Source organism: Procambarus clarkii, chromosome 37 (genome assembly GCF_040958095.1).
Source record: "Procambarus clarkii isolate CNS0578487 chromosome 37, FALCON_Pclarkii_2.0, whole genome shotgun sequence".
Lineage (NCBI taxonomy): Eukaryota > Metazoa > Arthropoda > Malacostraca > Decapoda > Cambaridae > Procambarus > Procambarus clarkii.
The window spans coordinates 6,398,239-6,414,684 of NC_091186.1; the positions used below are offsets into that span (position 1 = coordinate 6,398,239).

General features: G+C 48.7%; 1 protein-coding gene across 1 annotated transcript in view; it reads left to right on the forward strand.

Annotated features, from left to right (window-relative positions):
- The first annotated feature begins 1,049 nt into the window (after window positions 1-1,049).
- The window catches only part of LOC138349611 (uncharacterized), a 124,725-nt gene continuing 109,328 nt past the window's right edge, over window positions 1,050-16,446 (forward strand). Inside the window, exon 1 of the mRNA XM_069337037.1 lies at window positions 1,050-1,277. The gene's annotated coding sequence lies outside the window, so the exon portion shown is untranslated. The remainder of the gene's footprint in view (window positions 1,278-16,446) is intronic.

Consider the following 16,446-nt stretch of genomic DNA (forward strand, 5'->3'; position numbering starts at 1 on the left):
TCCTGATCTCAAAAGCTTCATAGAAGGTTGTAACAGAACCCATGAGCACCACACCAGAAATAAATACAGTTTTGATATTCCTAGAGTACGACTTAATCAAACCAGAAATGCTCTACAAATCAAGGGGCCCAGAATGTGGAATGACCTTCCCAACCATGTTAAAGACTGTACCTCTCTCAACCAGTTTAAGTTAAAAACGAAGCTATACCTAATAAATTCCCTGTAACCTACCTCACCCCTCTATTGTCAACCCATGTATGTTTTTTGTTTTTTATGTTTTTCAAATCAACGCTGTTTGAATGTAATTTTCTGTAATAATTTGTAATTGTATTTGTGCTGCTTTTTCGACAATGTTCCCCCCTCTTTTACCTCTATTTTTATTTGTACTCAACGCATTTTTTTTCTTTTTACCCATTAGTTTTAAGCTTTAGTCATTAGTGTTTTTTCCTGCCCGAAACGTACGCTTTGCGTAATAGTGGCTTTAGGCATTGTATGTACTAGCTCTATCTATTAAGCCAACAAACTTTGTAAAATCTCTTTATGTATGTACCTTTACCTAAATAAATTATTATTATTATTATTATTATTATTATTATTATCTTCAATATGAAGAATGTTGCTGCTCTCTGATTGGCCAAACGAAACACAGTAGTGACCTCTATCGGCACGCAGGTGAACCAACAATTTTCTTCCTAAGTATACCTTATTGAATCGCACCTAAGCATCTTAGGGCGCACTTAGGAACCTTCGTAGCAAACCCACTTACGAAGAAATACACAGAGCTTCCTGAATCTAGGTCCAGAATAGTAGGTAAGGTAAACGCCAAAATTTTACTGGATTTTAAAATACAGATAGAAAAGATCCTCCAGGCAAATGGGTAGGACCTTTGACAAGTCACCAACTTCCTGTCCTCGTCGAGGCCACCAATATTAGTATCTCAAGTAGATTAAACGTCGGCAAAGATCAGTAACCAAAGAAAATGGGAAGAGCACAGTGGCGGGTAAGCGAGCGAGCGAGTGACGTCATCACAACAAAGGTTGCTACGCGATGTCTCCACGACTCGTGAAGTTCGCCTGTCTTAAAGACCTGTGTCCACAATACCCGCCAAATTGTCCCTCCCACAGTACTCTCAGGACACTTATGGCAGTGTAAGTGTGTGGTGAGGCCACACCACTGAAGACATTAAGGATATACCACGAGGGAGAGACAAAACTGTTGAAGGAAGGAGTCACTGGCGCCACCTGACCACCTTGTTCCTCGCACTCTCATCATCCACCGTAAGTACTGGAGTACTTTCTGCTCCACCATTGTCTTACACCTCAACATGCAATTGTTGGGGTGTGGAAATAGGCCTATGGCATTGTTGGGATGTTGACGTAGGCCTATGGCATTGTTGGGATGAAGACGTAGGCCTATGGCATTGTTGGGATGTAGACGTAGGCCTATGGCATTGTTGGGGTAAATTATAAGCCTATGGCATTGTTGGGGTAAATTATAAGCCTATGGCATTGTTGAGGTGTGGACATTGGCCTATCGAATAATAATAATAATAATAATAATAATAATGAGAAAATCCACTGGGACTGTGTGGTGTTGCAAACCCACGACCAAGGCATTGCCAGCCGCATACTCTACCACTGTACCACCACTGACTTCCTTAAAGTCTTACAATCAGATTTCTACTGATGTCACAGGAAGTCTGTGATATCCTTATATCACAGGAAGTCTTGAAGCCAGTCCAAGTTTTATGTAAGACCCCGCAAGCACTCAGGTGAAGGGGTAAAGTGTTGTAGTTGAACACTGTATGTCCAACTTCAGATACTACACTGAAAATCACACTAAGGTGATATACATCAATGAACAATCTACTGGGGCTGTGAAGTGACGCAAACATTGCAGGTTCGCATCACTTCACAGCCCGAGTGAATTTTCTCATTGATGTATATCACGTTAGTGTGATTTTCTGTGTGTAAATAATAATAATAATAATATTATTTATTCAAAAGATTGTGTGTACAAAGAACATAAGAGCATTGTTCAATTGAAAGGACAGGAGCTACACATATTAATGAAGCCACTATTATGCAAAGCGTTTCGGGTAAAATTACTAATAATATAGAAATTTTTTAATTAATGTTGTGACGGGGTAAAACACTTAATACTATAAGAGTAGTAAGCTAACAAAATGAGAATGTTCAAGCAAAATAAAAAAATAATACAAAGAAGGTGATACTTAAGGATGACAAGCATAGACTATTACATTATGGAGTCAGTAGTTCTAGCAATAGTACAATAGTTTATTTACATTAATTACAGAATGGAAATACAAGGTGTAGTTTAGAAAAGCAAGTGAACTGCTCCTCATAACAATTTTCTTGGAACATATCAGAACATAGAGTAACATAAACATACTATAATTTAAGGTTAATGGGACCAACACTTACAAATAACCAAGATCATAAAGGACACGAGTAAACACTTTATTAAAGAAATGCATGAAATTAGATAACATTAAATGTAGACAGTAAATGTAGAAATTAAATGAGTAATACAGTGTGTCCTCGCTTGAATGAACTATATGGGGCGTAGCCAATTCGTTCCAGTGTGGAATTCATTCCATCCGTCTGGCCCCCAGCAACCCCCTCTCCCCCCCCCCAAAAAAAAGTCACATTAATACATATGCCGATACACATTTGCTTTTTGAAAAATTTAAATAACATAGAATTTGTAATGTAATGAAATAAATTGATATTGCACGTTACAGTACTGTACTTACCTTACCAGTTGAGTTGTGCAGTGCAAACTTTGTTAGTCTTAATATCCTGAGAGTGCCACACATATGAATATAAATTGTTTAAAGAACAGTAACTTTTCTAACAAATGTACATTATACACTACAGTCTGTACATAAAGTACAGACCACTAGAATCACACTATTGCAGTACACTTATATCATATAAACTACACTTTGTACATTTAATGTCATTAGAACTGTACTGTACAGCTCAATTGGCACTCCCAGGTAAGTTATGGCTAGTGCTGGGTGCTGGTCTAGTGGCCTGAGCATCCTCAGAAGGTGTGTCCTTGCTAGTGCTGGGTGCTGGTCCAGTTGCCTGGGCATCCTCGGAAGGTGAGTCCTTGCTAGTGCTGGGTGCTGGTCCTGTTGCCTGGGCATCCTTGGAAGGTGAGTCCTTGCTAGTGCTGGGTGCTGGTCAAGTTGCCTGGGCATCCTTGGAAGGTGAGTCCTTGCTAGTGCTGGGTGCTGGTCCAGTTGCCTGGGCATCCTTGGAAGGTGAGTCCTTGCTAGTGCTGGGTGCTGGTCCAGTTGCCTGGGCATCCTTGGAAGGTGAGTCCTTGCTAGTGCTGGTCCAGTTGCCTGGGCATCCTTGGAAGGTGAGTCCTTGCTAGTGCTGGGTGCTGGTCCAGTTGCCTGGACATCCTCAGAAGGTGAGTCCTTGCTAGTGCTGGGTGCTGGTCTAGTGGCCTGGGCATCCTTGGAAGGTGAGTCCTTGCTAGTGCTGGGTGCTGGTCCAGTTGCCTGGGCATCCTTGGAAGGTGAGTCCTTGATAGTGCTGGGTGCTGGTCTAGTGGCCTGGGCATCCTTGGAAGGTGAGTCCTTGATAGTGCTGGGTGCTGGTCCAGTTGCCTGGGCATCCTTGGAAGGTGAGTCCTTGCTATTGCTGGGTGCTGGTCCAGTTGCCTGGGCATCCTTGGAAGGTGAGTCCTTGCTAGTGATGGGTGCTGGTCCAGTTGCCTAGGCATCCTCGGAAGGTAAATCCTTGTTTGTGCTGGGTGCTGGTCCAGTTGCCTGGGCATCCTTGGAAGGTGAGTCCTTGCTAGTGATGGGTTCTGGTCCAGTTGCCTAGGCATCCTCAGAAGGTTTGTCCTTGCTAGTACTGGGTGCTGGTCCAGTTGCCTGGGCATCCTTGGAAGGTGAGTCCTTGCTAGTGCTGGGTGCTGATCCAGTTGCCTGGGCATCCTCGGAATAAGTCCTTGCTAGTGCTGGGTGCTGGTCCTGTAGGCCTACTGTGAAACCGTACCAAAAACTTTTGCATCTTAGTTTGTTTCTTTGTTGTGTGCTTCATTATAATATCTTTCATGTCCTTTAGGTGCAGGTAATAATCTGTCAGTTCTTCATTATCAGTTACAGCAACCAAATCAAGCAGATCATTTACCTTTTGCAATGATGCAGTATATGGAATAGATAACACACTTTCATCTTCCTCTTTCACATCCTCATCATTATATGACACACTGGATAATCTCATTATCAGTTAATTCACCATAACCTGGATCATCAGCATCATTATCTAACCACTCATTCACATCAGAAAGTTGCAAACCTTCCTCACCTGCATCTTTGAATGTCTCAAAAATCGTATTATCAAAGCCCTGAAAATCAGTGATCTTTGTCTTTATTCTAACCAGGTACCGGACTCAGAATTTTATTCCATGCATTCTTTAATGTGGTGACCTTCAACTCACTCCATTCCTTGGCCTAGTTGTAAATTACATCTTTAATTGAATATTTCTTGAAATTTTCTAGTGTTCTACTAGCCTTCTTATCCTTATTAGGCATCTCGTCTTCCTCAGAGAGCAGAACTTCCATAATATCTGAATTCATAGCTCTTTTATAAATCCTTTGAGAGCATAGATAACCCCTAATCCATGGGTTCTATTACAGATGTAGTGTTTGGTGGTAAAGCCATACATGTTATTTTGCCATCAGGTGATGTTAATTTAGCAATGGGGTGAGCTGGGGCATTATCAGTCAACAACATTGCCTTTATCTCAGCAGGATGAATTCTACACTCATTGATCTGCTGCTTTTTTACTTCTTTACAAAAGTGATTCTGGAACCAATCCTCAAAAGTAATGTGTGAACCAGGCATTTTTTGTGTTGTAGTAAATGACAGGTAGTCTGTTCATGCAGTTTTTCAATGCTCTGAGGTTGGCAGATTTCCCAACAACTGCGTACTTTGTTCGGTGACTGCCATCTGCGTTACAGCACAATAATGCTGAAATTCTTTCCTTCTTTACCTTGCAACCAGGAATACTCTTCTCAAGCCTGAAGGCCAAAGTGTTTCTTTGAAGGCATTTCCAGTTAAAGCCTGTTACATCTGCATTGTACACTTAAAACCAGCTTAGATTATTAGATATAATGTGCTGAGAAAGTTTATGCTTATATGCATTAGCACTTCCAACATCTGCACTTAATGCATCGCCACAATTTTTCTTGTTAATGATGCCATACCTCTCTTTAAATCGACATACCCATTCAATACAAGCCTTGAAATTGTCTATGTTTAACTTTACAGCAAGTCTTTCAGCTGCATTTCTAATAGAATCAACTCAAACAGGAATTCCTTTTGCACGATGCTGTGTTAACCATTTAAATACAAATGAGTCCAAATCCATATACTTAGCAGGTTTCAATGTTTTCCTGTTGCCTATTGCATCAGTTTGAGCAAAGAATTTCTTAATATTATCCTTCTGCTTTTTTATATCACAAATTGTAGCTTTACCGATGTTGAATTCTTGGGCGAGTCGAGTGACAGAGTATCCACGCTCTGCTTTCTCTATCAAGTCAACTTTCTAATCAATTGACAAATATTTTCTTTTTTTGTTTTATACCTTCAATACCATGAATGCTGCTCTGAGACATCTTGACAGATTAAATGAGTTCAAACAGTAAAAATTGTTCAAATTTATCACGAAAATCCTTCGCACGCGAGCCCGATGTTTTTACCCCAGGAAGAGGAGAAGCACATGGTGCCAGCCATCTCATCCAGGTCCAACGCGTTGACATGACCTGTGCTTATTTTATAGGCATACTGAAAACTTGATGTACATATTGACTGTTACAAGTTATTTTATTTAAAATATTATTATTGTTATAATTAGTGAAATATTGTTAGTTTGAAGTTTTATGCATTTTATACAGTTTAGTTCTGTATTAACCCTTAAGCTGTGCATGGCATACATATATGACAGGACCTGATGGCAAAGTTCAATTTCTTAAATTTGCTCTAATGCTTTCCAGTTTTTTGTGCATACTAGCAAATCCTGCAACTTTGTCTAAATGATCATAAACGTAACTTGAAAAATAAGAAAATAAAAAATAATTATAAAATTGAATAAAACTTCAGATATTGAGATTAGCTGCAAAAATATAAACTATCACCAATTGTTCATATGGTGTTGTTATGCTCTCAGAATAGTATATGATCTTCATTTTCATAGATTTAGAATATATGTTTTCAGTTTAGTTTACTGTAAAAAAATATCAATGTGGCATTTGAATTATGTGCCAAATTTAGAAAAAAAATTGATAACTACAAATGTTTAAGGTTTGTGAAAAATCCATTCTAATAGGATTGTAGAACAGACAACTGTGCACATTATTTGTAAAAATGGTGAGAATCGGTCAGAAACTGAATTTTTTGAAGCTGACTCAAAGTTTTAGAGATAATTGAAGTTAAAGTTATCGACAATGAATAAGGTAGTTCTAATTCATTAATTTACTTATATGTTTTAATAAACGTTGTTTGGCATTCGTACTCAAATATGCGAAAGTTGTAGGTCAATATGTGTTGGAATGATGTCAAGAAAAAATACCCCCCCCCCCAAAAAAAAAACAACTAAATACTCTATAGGGAAAATTATAATGATTTAGGGGATAAAAATGTATATAGTGGTACCTCGATTAACAAGTTTAATCCTTTCTGGCACCGAGCTCGTTATGTGGAAAACTCGTCTTAAGAAATAAATTTCCCCATATAAAATAAAGGAAATAAATTTAATCCGTTCCACTCACACAAATATCCATACTTGTATGACATTTTATAATGTAAATATAATACTGCACATGTATTTATGAATGTTTTGTTGTACTATTTTCATGTTTACCTTATGAAGAGTCGTTGCTGGCTTGAATGAGACGATGGGGAGGTGGGAAGGAAGAGAGGGGTTATGGTGTGGAAGGAGAATCCACCTCTGAATCAGGGGGCTCTCTCGGGAATTGTGGTTCACTATCACTGGCTCTTCTTTTCTCTACTTTTCCAAAGAACGTATCTATTGACAATTGCTTTTGTCTTTGTTTTAGGATGTTCCTAAAACGAGTCAGCAAATTGTCATTAAACATGTTCAAACACAAGGTTGTCACTGCTTTATCAGGGCAGCTTTTCCAAGAATGCGGTCACCTTTTCAAACATTCCCAACACTTCCCTGATCTCACTGGAAGAGGCAGCATCCTCCCTTACCTCCTCCTTCCCTTACTAATGGTGCAAATTGTTGATGAGGACCTGCCATACTTCCTTGTGAGATCAGTCACACAGACACCACGCTCATGCTTTGCTATTATTTAATTCTTCAAATCCACAGTAATTGTGTCTTTCTTCCTCTTGACAACACTATCTTTAGCAAGCCGCTTCTTTGGCGACATCTTGCGTTACAAGTTGTAGTCACAAAACCACAAAATACTGAAAGAAAAGCTCAAATAAATGCAGAGGGATGCTTGTCGTGCGCGATGCAACAACAACACTGGTGTCGGAGGCGTCCGAGAATTTGCGAGAACCCGCGAGACGCTAGGAAGCACCATGTGGTTTTGCTCGTTAATAGAGGTGAAGCTCGTCAATAGAGACAAATTTGCTGTGAGGGGCTCACTCGTTACTTGAAATGATCGTAGATACAGCCGCTCATTAATCGAGGTGCTATTTTACTTTATAAAAGTGATAAAGCCCTGATCATCAAAACCGCCTAAAGAGACAAAGAAAATAGAATTTGAAATCTGTGAAAAACTGTCAAAAAAATTCAAAGTCCCAAGTTCTGCCAGTTGTGACTGATTTATTGGATGACCAATTTCATTCTATCTTGACATAGTTAGGGATGGGTATGCACTCTCCAGGATGTAGAGGTTACATCAAAATGAGATAATAAACAAAGGAGACAAAAAAATACATATTTTCTGGGGGGAGCCCTGTCGGCTCCCCGGAGCTTTACCGGCTGATATGCTAATGTCAGACTTTTGGCATCAGTCATGTGTATGGAGTTCTAGGGCCTACCAGGGACCACGAGCCAGAACCTGGCCCCCTCAGAGAGGCAAAGGGAGCAATGGCCTATAGAAACCCCCGTGTGGTTGGAAGCATTCTATGTCTGCCATCGACCGGGTCAAGTATCCAGAAAGGTAAGCATTCCAAAACAAACCCCTATTCTAGTGAAAATTGCTACCTAAAGCCGAACTAGTGGATAGAACTCTTCAACAGAAAACAAGGAAACTAGTATGACGTCATACGTCACCGCGCCGCTGTCTGCGCAGCTCCCCCCTCCCCGGGAGGGGGAAGGGGGAGCCCCAGACCTCCCACGCCGGCTATCCACCCATCAGTTCTTCGGCTGATGCTATAGGCAATGGTTATGTGCTCCGGCTCCAGTGGTTGTTTCAGCACTGTACCTAGAGTGTGGTGTCTGTTTCTAGGTGGTGCGTGAGCCGGGAGTGATTCTTCAGTACTCGGGCTGCATGCGCCTAGGGTTCCCTTCCCTAGGTGCCCTGTAAGTACTGCCCTTGGGGCTTGGGGCCACCTTCCACAAGTTCCTTGGGTCCTGCCCCTGCTTGGCCGTTTACTGCTTGGTTTTCGGCCGCTCTTTGTGTGCTCGGGTGTTCTGTCTCCCTTGTTCGCCTTAGAGTAAGGGGCAGTTTTTGCACTGGTGGGGCGCAGGGTACTGTGCAGCTTGTCTTTACCAATCATAGCGGCCGGCTCTGTTCCGCTTGGGTACGCTGTCCTCTTGCGGGGTTTTCTTTTTCTTTTTGTTTATCTACCTGGTGGGGGGTCTGCCTTCGTTCTTGCCCCTTGTGTCCCTTGTGTTCTGAGTATTTTCTGGTGGTACCCCTGCTAGGTCCCCGTGAGTGTACACGTCCCGGGGGTTCAGCTCTTAGAAAGTTGTTTGGTAGCTTTGGGTGCCGGTTAGCAGTACCCTGCCTGGGATTACCTGAGCGCAAGTCCTCTTATAGTAAACGCTCGGGACCCTGGGAAACCCCTGGGGGCGCGCGGGTCCGATGGATGTGACCCCAGAGTCCCCCCTCGCTTCCAGCGAGTTTGAGGGTTGCTCTCACCCTTTGTCTCTGGGTGACTCTCTGTTTTGCCTCCGTCTGCTGCCTGTGGGGTCGGTGACACCTTCGACCCAGAGTCCTGCGAGTTTGGTTGCTCGTTGTGGCTTGGTTACCCAGTTGTGCTAACAAAGCAGGTGCGGGCAGCAGGGGCGTTGCACTTGAGCCTTGGTCGTGGCAACGTTCTCGTGGTTTCCTCCCCGGGAGCCCCGGGGCTGCCCCGTTGTAGTTCGTTTTGGGACTTGGGGGTGTTGGTTGCTTCGGTTCCATCCACGCCCCCTTGTCTTTCCCCTGGATCACCCTTCCTGCCTGCATCCGGTTCCTTACCGTCTGTAGGTTCGGGGCGGGGTTTTTGATGGTGTTGAGACTCGGGCAGTCTCGGGGAATTCCCCTTCCGGGGTAGTGACGGGGGCATTTGAGCCTGTTCCTCCAGCCATGTTGTACGAGTCTGCCAGTGGGCTCCCTTCATTAGTGTTTTCACGGCTGCCCCGGTTTTCTGGTACGGCCGGGGCTTTGGGGGAACGGCTCGGCCCCGGGGCCTGTCGTGTAGGTTCCCGGGGCTGGGAAGGGGCTGACTTGGGGGGGCCTTGGCCCCGTTGGACCCCGTGGGGGTTTTTATCCCCCTCTAGGCGGGGCTTGTGGTTACGCGGAGTGGGGTTTTTCCTCCCCACTCGCCGTACGTGCTGTTGGGCGTCGACCTCTCCCCGGGCTCGGTTCCTTGGCCTTTGAGTCGGTTGGTTCCGTCCTGTGGGTGGATGTTTCCTCCCACCCCTTTTTGGGACGGTGTTTTCGTCATGTTTCCCCGTTCGATGGGGTTCTGCGTGACTTCTGATCTCGGGTGCACCTGCGCCTTCGTGTGCCTTCGAGACTAGTGTTGGCTTCTGTGTTCTCGAGGGTACGGGAAGGTTTTTCGCTACTTCCCGCATTATTGGAACGTCTGTCGGCTCCACGTCCTTGTCGCCCTGTTGGGCTGCTTGTCGCCCTGTTGGGCTGCTTGTCGCCCTGTTGGGCTGCTTGTCGCCCTGTTGGGCTGCTTGTCGCCCGGTTGGGCTGCTTGTCGCCCGGTTGGGTTCCTTTTTGGGCTCTTTGCTTCTTTGGCCGGTTTTATTGTTCCTGCTTCCTCTTTTGGCTACTTTTCTCGTGCAGTAGTCCTGGCTGGCGCCTTCCCGCAGGGAGGGTGTGCGGTTCGGCCAGCGTGTTATGCGCATGCGCCGTGGAGTTTGTTTTGGTCCGAGCGGTGTTTCAGGGCTGGTGTTTTGCGCCCTTTTTGCTACAGTGCTTCGCCTCTCGTTCTTCTCCCTGGCTGCGGTATGTGCCCCTTCGCGCCGGGGGTGTCCTGGTTCCCAGTTGTGGGGAGGACGCCGCGGTTTTCCCTGCGTCATGGGTGTGGACCGCCTCCTTCGCCTCTCTCTGCTCTCGTGTGGGTCCGGCAGGGTCCGGTTCTGGCGTCTTCACCTGGCGGTGCTCCCAGGTTCTTCTGGGCACGGTTAAGTCGTGTCAAGTTCATGCCACCATTCGCCAGGTGAGTTTCTGCGGTCTGGCGTCTTTTGGCCGGGCGCTGGATGCGGTGTTGTTTATATACCTGTCTTTATTTAGGTATATTTTTGTACGACTGAGACCGTTCGCACACCAGTGACTGTCCCTTTTTTCAACCCTTCCTGTCCCCCTCATGTGCATGTCCAACCCATGCTGGAGTCATTCAGGGGACCCTCCTTTTTAATGTTGTGAGGTGTGGGGGTTGCAGGGTTGGTTCTGTACTCACCTGGTAAGGTTACTGGCTGTGCTTGCAGGTTTTGAGCTCTGGCTCTTGGGTCCCGCCTATCTGGTAGAACTTGCGGGATAGTACCAGTGGAGTGCAGTGGTGCTATTGGCACATTTGGGGAACACTGTATTACCATCAGAGGTCTGTGCTTGTTACACGACCTACTTGCGAGCATGAGCCTTCTTGCTGGTTCGTCCGTGGACTACCAGGGCGCACTAGCCTGTTTTCGTATGGCAGTTCCGGCCCGTCCTGGTTGTGGGGGTATGTGGGCCGGTGGACTGCTCCTAGCAGCTGCCTGGTGGGCCACCCTCTGGCCGGTCTAGCCTGGCCTGGGGCCGGGCTTCAGGTGTAACAGAGCTCCCAGTACCTCATCCAGCGGGGTTTCTCCGCCGTCGGTCGCCTGGTGCAGGTTTCTGGGCCTGCAGGGTTTTGTCGTGTCTCCGTTGGTCCTGTCTGGGATCTGCCTGCTCCGTTCTCTGCCTTTGCAGAAGGGAGTTGCTATTTACATGTTGCATGTTGCAGTGGTGCCTGTTGCTGCTGCTGCACGTGGGCATTGGTACCGTGTTTCACGGTGGCGTGTCCTTGTTCCTGTGACCGGTTGTGGAGTGGCACTTTGCTGCCGTTTTGTGCCTGGGGATTGTGTGGGGGTTTTTCTGTCCCTGCCTGATTGTCCACCCCTGGTTGTTCTCCTGGGGTTTTTGTGCTTCTGCTCTTTCTTCCTGCCTCCTCTGCAGCAGGGATGTTCTGCGTGTGTTCTTAGGCGTTGGTCAGCCTGTGTCCTGTGATGTGCTTCTTTGTCTCGGTCTATTGCAGTTGTTCGTACCCCTTGGTTCGGGTACTGTTCTGGCGGCGACCCTTCCGCCTTCTTTGGTTTCCTAGCTTGCCCTGCCGGTTGTTTTTTTTTTTGGGGTCTTGCGATGTCTCGCGTCGGACCCGTCGTTTCTGAACTCTTGGCGGGCTTGCATGCTTTGGGGAGTTTTTCTGTTCGGCAGACGTTCCATCTCCTTGTGCCGCCTGGGTTTCGGTGGTCGCGCCCGAGATCTTCCCGCGGCTCCGCCTTTTTCCTGGGCTCGGAGGGGCCTTGTCGGGGCTGCTTATGTTCTGCCTCGCAGTCTCGCCTCCGGTTGGTGGTCGGGTGGCTTCGTGATAGGTGTCCCACCTGCGTGCTTCTCTTGGCGGCAGTATGTGGTATTTTGGCGGTCCTTCCTTTTCCTGTCCCTTCTTAGGTGGTTACTCTTGTTAGATTGGTTTACTCTCGGCTTGGTTTTCTGGCGGGGGTTGGGGGCCGTCGTCTTGCCACATACTGTCGCCTCTTTTCGTGCGGCGCGGGCGGAGCCGCTTCAGCTTGCTTTCGGTCTTGGTGTTGCTTCTGCACCGTTAGTCAGCTGTCTTGTGCGTCGTTTCACCTCCGGCCTGTTCGTGCGCCGCTTGCACCATCCTGGTCTCTGGTCAGCGTGCTCTGTCTTCTTCTCGGTTGGTAGTGCCCCTTCGGTTCCGGTGTGTTTCTTCGTCGGCTCTTTCCTTTGGGCCTTTGCCTCTGGGGGTCGAGTCTCTGAGTTTTCTTGCTCCTTTGGTTTTAGCGTTTTGGTTGTTTGGTGGCAGCAGTGTCCATCTTTTCTGGCGCGGGGTGGGGCTGCTTCATTCTGGAGGGGTCCAGGGTTTGTTGGTGCTTCGTTGGTCGGGCCGGGGGTGTGTCGTTTGTGTTCAGTGGCGGCCCTCCGCTGTTGTTTGCGTGCCACGGCGTTTGGGTCCAGAGCGCGTTTTGCGTTGCTCCGGTTCTGTTCTTCCCAGTTCGCGGGTGATAGTGTCCCGGGTGGTCAGCCGTGTTCTTGCGGCTAAGCTGCCTGTGTTCTTCCCTCATGCCTGTGGCGTTCGTGGCTTCGCTACTCTTGCTGCCATCTGGGCGACGTGGCCTTGCGGTCTTTCGGGCATGGATTTTTGATGTTCGTGCAGGGGCCTTGCTGCTCGTGGTTCTCGTGTTGTTCTCGGGATTTTCGGGGCTGTGGCGCCTTGGGTTGGCGTTTGCTGCCGGTTGTCTCGCCTTCTTGGGGGGGGTGCGTGGTGTCCGCCTCCCGGTTCTGTCCCTTTGACCTTCCTCTGTGGGTAGTTAGCTCCGGGGAGCCGACGGGGCTCCCCCCAGAAAACCAGCGTTGAATGTAATGAAACGCCATTTTCTGGGTGAGACCCGGAGGCTCCCCGGCAACCCTCCCTCCCTCCGGTCGGCGTTTTTCGCGTGTTTTGACATCCAGCCTCAGAACTGATGGGTGGATAACCGGCGTGGGAGGTCTGGGGCTCCCCCTTCCCCCTCCCGGGGAGGGGGGAGCTGCGCAGACAGCGGCGCGGTGACGTATGACGTCATACTAGTTTCCTTGTTTTCTGTTGAAGAGTTCTGTCCACTAGTTCGGCTTTAGGTAGCAATTTTCACCAGAATAGGGGTTTGTTTTGGAATGCTTACCTTTCTGGATGCTTGACCCAGTCGATGGCAGACATAGAATGCTTCCAACCACATGGGGGTTTCTACAGGCCTTTGCTCCCCATGCCTCTCTGAGGGGGCCAGGTTCTGGCCGTGGTCCCTGGTAGGCCCTAGAACTCCATACACATGACTGATGCCAAAGTCTGACATTAGCATATCAGCCGGTAAAGCTCCGGGGAGCCTCCGGGTCTCACCCAGAAAATGGCGTTTCATTACATTCAATGCTGGTTTTTTTTATATTGGTGACAGTAACAGATATTAACATTAGGCAATACATTTTTATGATATATAACAAAATAGAGCATGATAACATACTCATTATTATTGGTATTATTATGTATTACTCAGCAATGCTATACAGGCACCAGCTGCATATCCACTTTGTGGACACTTCTTGCTACTATTCTTCTTTGTACATTGGACAAGTGCTTGCATCTCTTTATTACTGCATTATCCCTCAGTTCCAGTTAATAGGAGCTGTTTTCCTTATCAACAAAATGTTCTCCTTTTTAAAAAAAAATTGTCTAAAATACATTTTTGAAAATATTGGGATGAAACTTGCATGACGCTTATGCCAATAAGTTGGAGATTTGTCTAACATTTAATATTAATTTTCACTTAATTCAAATATTTTTTGCCCAGCCCCAGCTTTTACAGCCCAGGCTGTAGCAGCTTTAGGGTAAATGCACATGGGTTGTATTACGTAGGCTGTTAGAGAGGGGAGGAGGCAGCCGAGAACCCGCCCATACCCCCTTCCCCATTCCTGCCCCACCCTCCTTACTCCTGCTCACCCTCCTTACTCCTGCCCACCCTCCTTACTCCTGCCCACCCTTCTGACTCCTGCCCACCCTTCTTACTCCTTCCCACCCTCCTTACTCCTGCCCACCTTCCTTACTTCTGCCCACCTTCCTTACTTCTGCCCACCTTCCTTACTTCTGCCCACCCTCCTTACTCATGGCAAGCCTCCTTACTCCTGCCCACCCTCCTTGCTCCTGCCCACCCCTCCTTACTCCTGCCCACCCTCCTTACTCCTGCCCACCCTCCATACTCCTGACCATCCTCCTTACTCCTGCCCACCCTCTTTACTCCTGCCCACCCTCCTTACTCCTGCCCACCTTCCATACTCCTGTCCACCCTCCTTACTCCTGCCTACCCTCCTTATTCCTGCCCACCTTTCTTACTCCTGCCCCACCCTCCTTACTCCTGCCCACCCTCCTTACTCCTGCCCACCCTCCTTACTCCTGCCCACCCTCCTTTCTCCGGCCCACCCTCCTTTCTCCGGCCCACCCTCCTTGCTCCTGGCCACCCTCCTTGCTCCTGCCCACCCTCCTTAGTCCTGCCCACCCTCCTTACTCCAGCCCACCCTCCTTTCTCCGGCCCACCCTCCTTTCTCAGGCCCACCCTCCTTACTCCTGCCCACCCTCCTTTCTCCTGCTCACCCTCCTTACTCCTGCCCACCCTCCTTACTCCTGCCCACCCTCCTTACTCCTGCCCACCCTCCTTGCTCCTGCCCACCCTCCTTACTCCTGCCCACCCTCCTTACTCCTGCCCACCCTCCTTGCTCCTGCCCACCCTCCATACTCCTGACCACCCTCCTTACTCCTGCCCACCTTCCATACTCCTGCCCACCCTCCTTACTCCTGCTTACCCTCCTTATTCCTGCCCACCTTTCTTACTCCTGCCCCACCCTCCTTACTCCTGCCCACCCTCCTTACTCCTGCCCACCCTCCTTTCTCCGGCCCACCCTCCTTACTCCTGGCCACCCTCCTTACTCCTGCCCACCCTCCTTAGTCCTGCCCACCTTCCTTACTTCTGCCCACCCTCCTTACTCATGGCAAGCCTCCTTACTCCTGCCCACCCTCCTTGCTCCTGCCCACCCCTCCTTACTCCTGCCCACCCTCCTTACTCCTGCCCACCCTCCATACTCCTGACCATCCTCCTTACTCCTGCCCACCCTCTTTACTTCTGCCCACCCTCCTTACTCCTGCCCACCTTCCATACTCCTGTCCACCCTCCTTACTCCTGCCTACCCTCCTTATTCCTGCCCACCTTTCTTACTCCTGCCCCACCCTCCTTACTCCTGCCCACCCTCCTTACTCCTGCCCACCCTCCTTACTCCTGCCCACCCTCCTTTCTCCGGCCCACCCTCCTTTCTCCGGCCCACCCTCCTTGCTCCTGGCCACCCTCCTTGCTCCTGCCCACCCTCCTTAGTCCTGCCCACCCTCCTTACTCCAGCCCACCCTCCTTTCTCCGGCCCACCCTCCTTTCTCAGGCCCACCCTCCTTACTCCTACCCACCCTCCTTTCTCCTGCTCACCCTCCTTACTCCTGCCCACCCTCCTTACTCCTGCCCACCCTCCTTACTCCTGCCCACCCTCCTTGCTCCTGCCCACCCTCCTTACTCCTGCCCACCCTCCTTACTCCTGCCCACCCTCCTTGCTCCTGCCCACCCTCCATACTCCTGACCACCCTCCTTACTCCTGCCCACCTTCCATACTCCTGCCCACCCTCCTTACTCCTGCTTACCCTCCTTATTCCTGCCCACCTTTCTTACTCCTGCCCCACCCTCCTTACTCCTGCCCACCCTCCTTACTCCTGCCCACCCTCCTTTCTCCGGCCCACCCTCCTTACTCCTGCCCACCCTCCTTAGTCCTGCCCACCCTCCTTAGTCCTGCCCACCCTCCTTACTCCTGCCCACCCTCCTTAGTCCTGCCCACCCTCCTTACTCCTGCCCACCCTCCTTTCTCCGGCCCACCCTCCTTTCTCCGGCCCACCCTCCTTTCTCCGGCCCACCCTCCTTAGTCCTGCCCACCCTCCTTACTCCTGCCCACCCTCCTTTCTCCGGCCCACCCTCCTTTCTCCGGCCCACCCTCCTTACTCCTGCCCACCCTCCTTGCTCCTGCCCACCCTCCTTGCTCCTGACCACCCTCCTTACTCCTGCCCACCCTCCATACTCCTGCCCACCCTCCTTACTCCTGCCCACCCTCCTTTCTCCGGCCCACCCTCCTTACTCCTGCCTACCCTCCTTATTCCTGCTCACCCTCCTTACTCCTGCCCACCCTCCTTACTCCTACCCACCCTCCTTACTCCTGCCCATCCTCCTTATTCC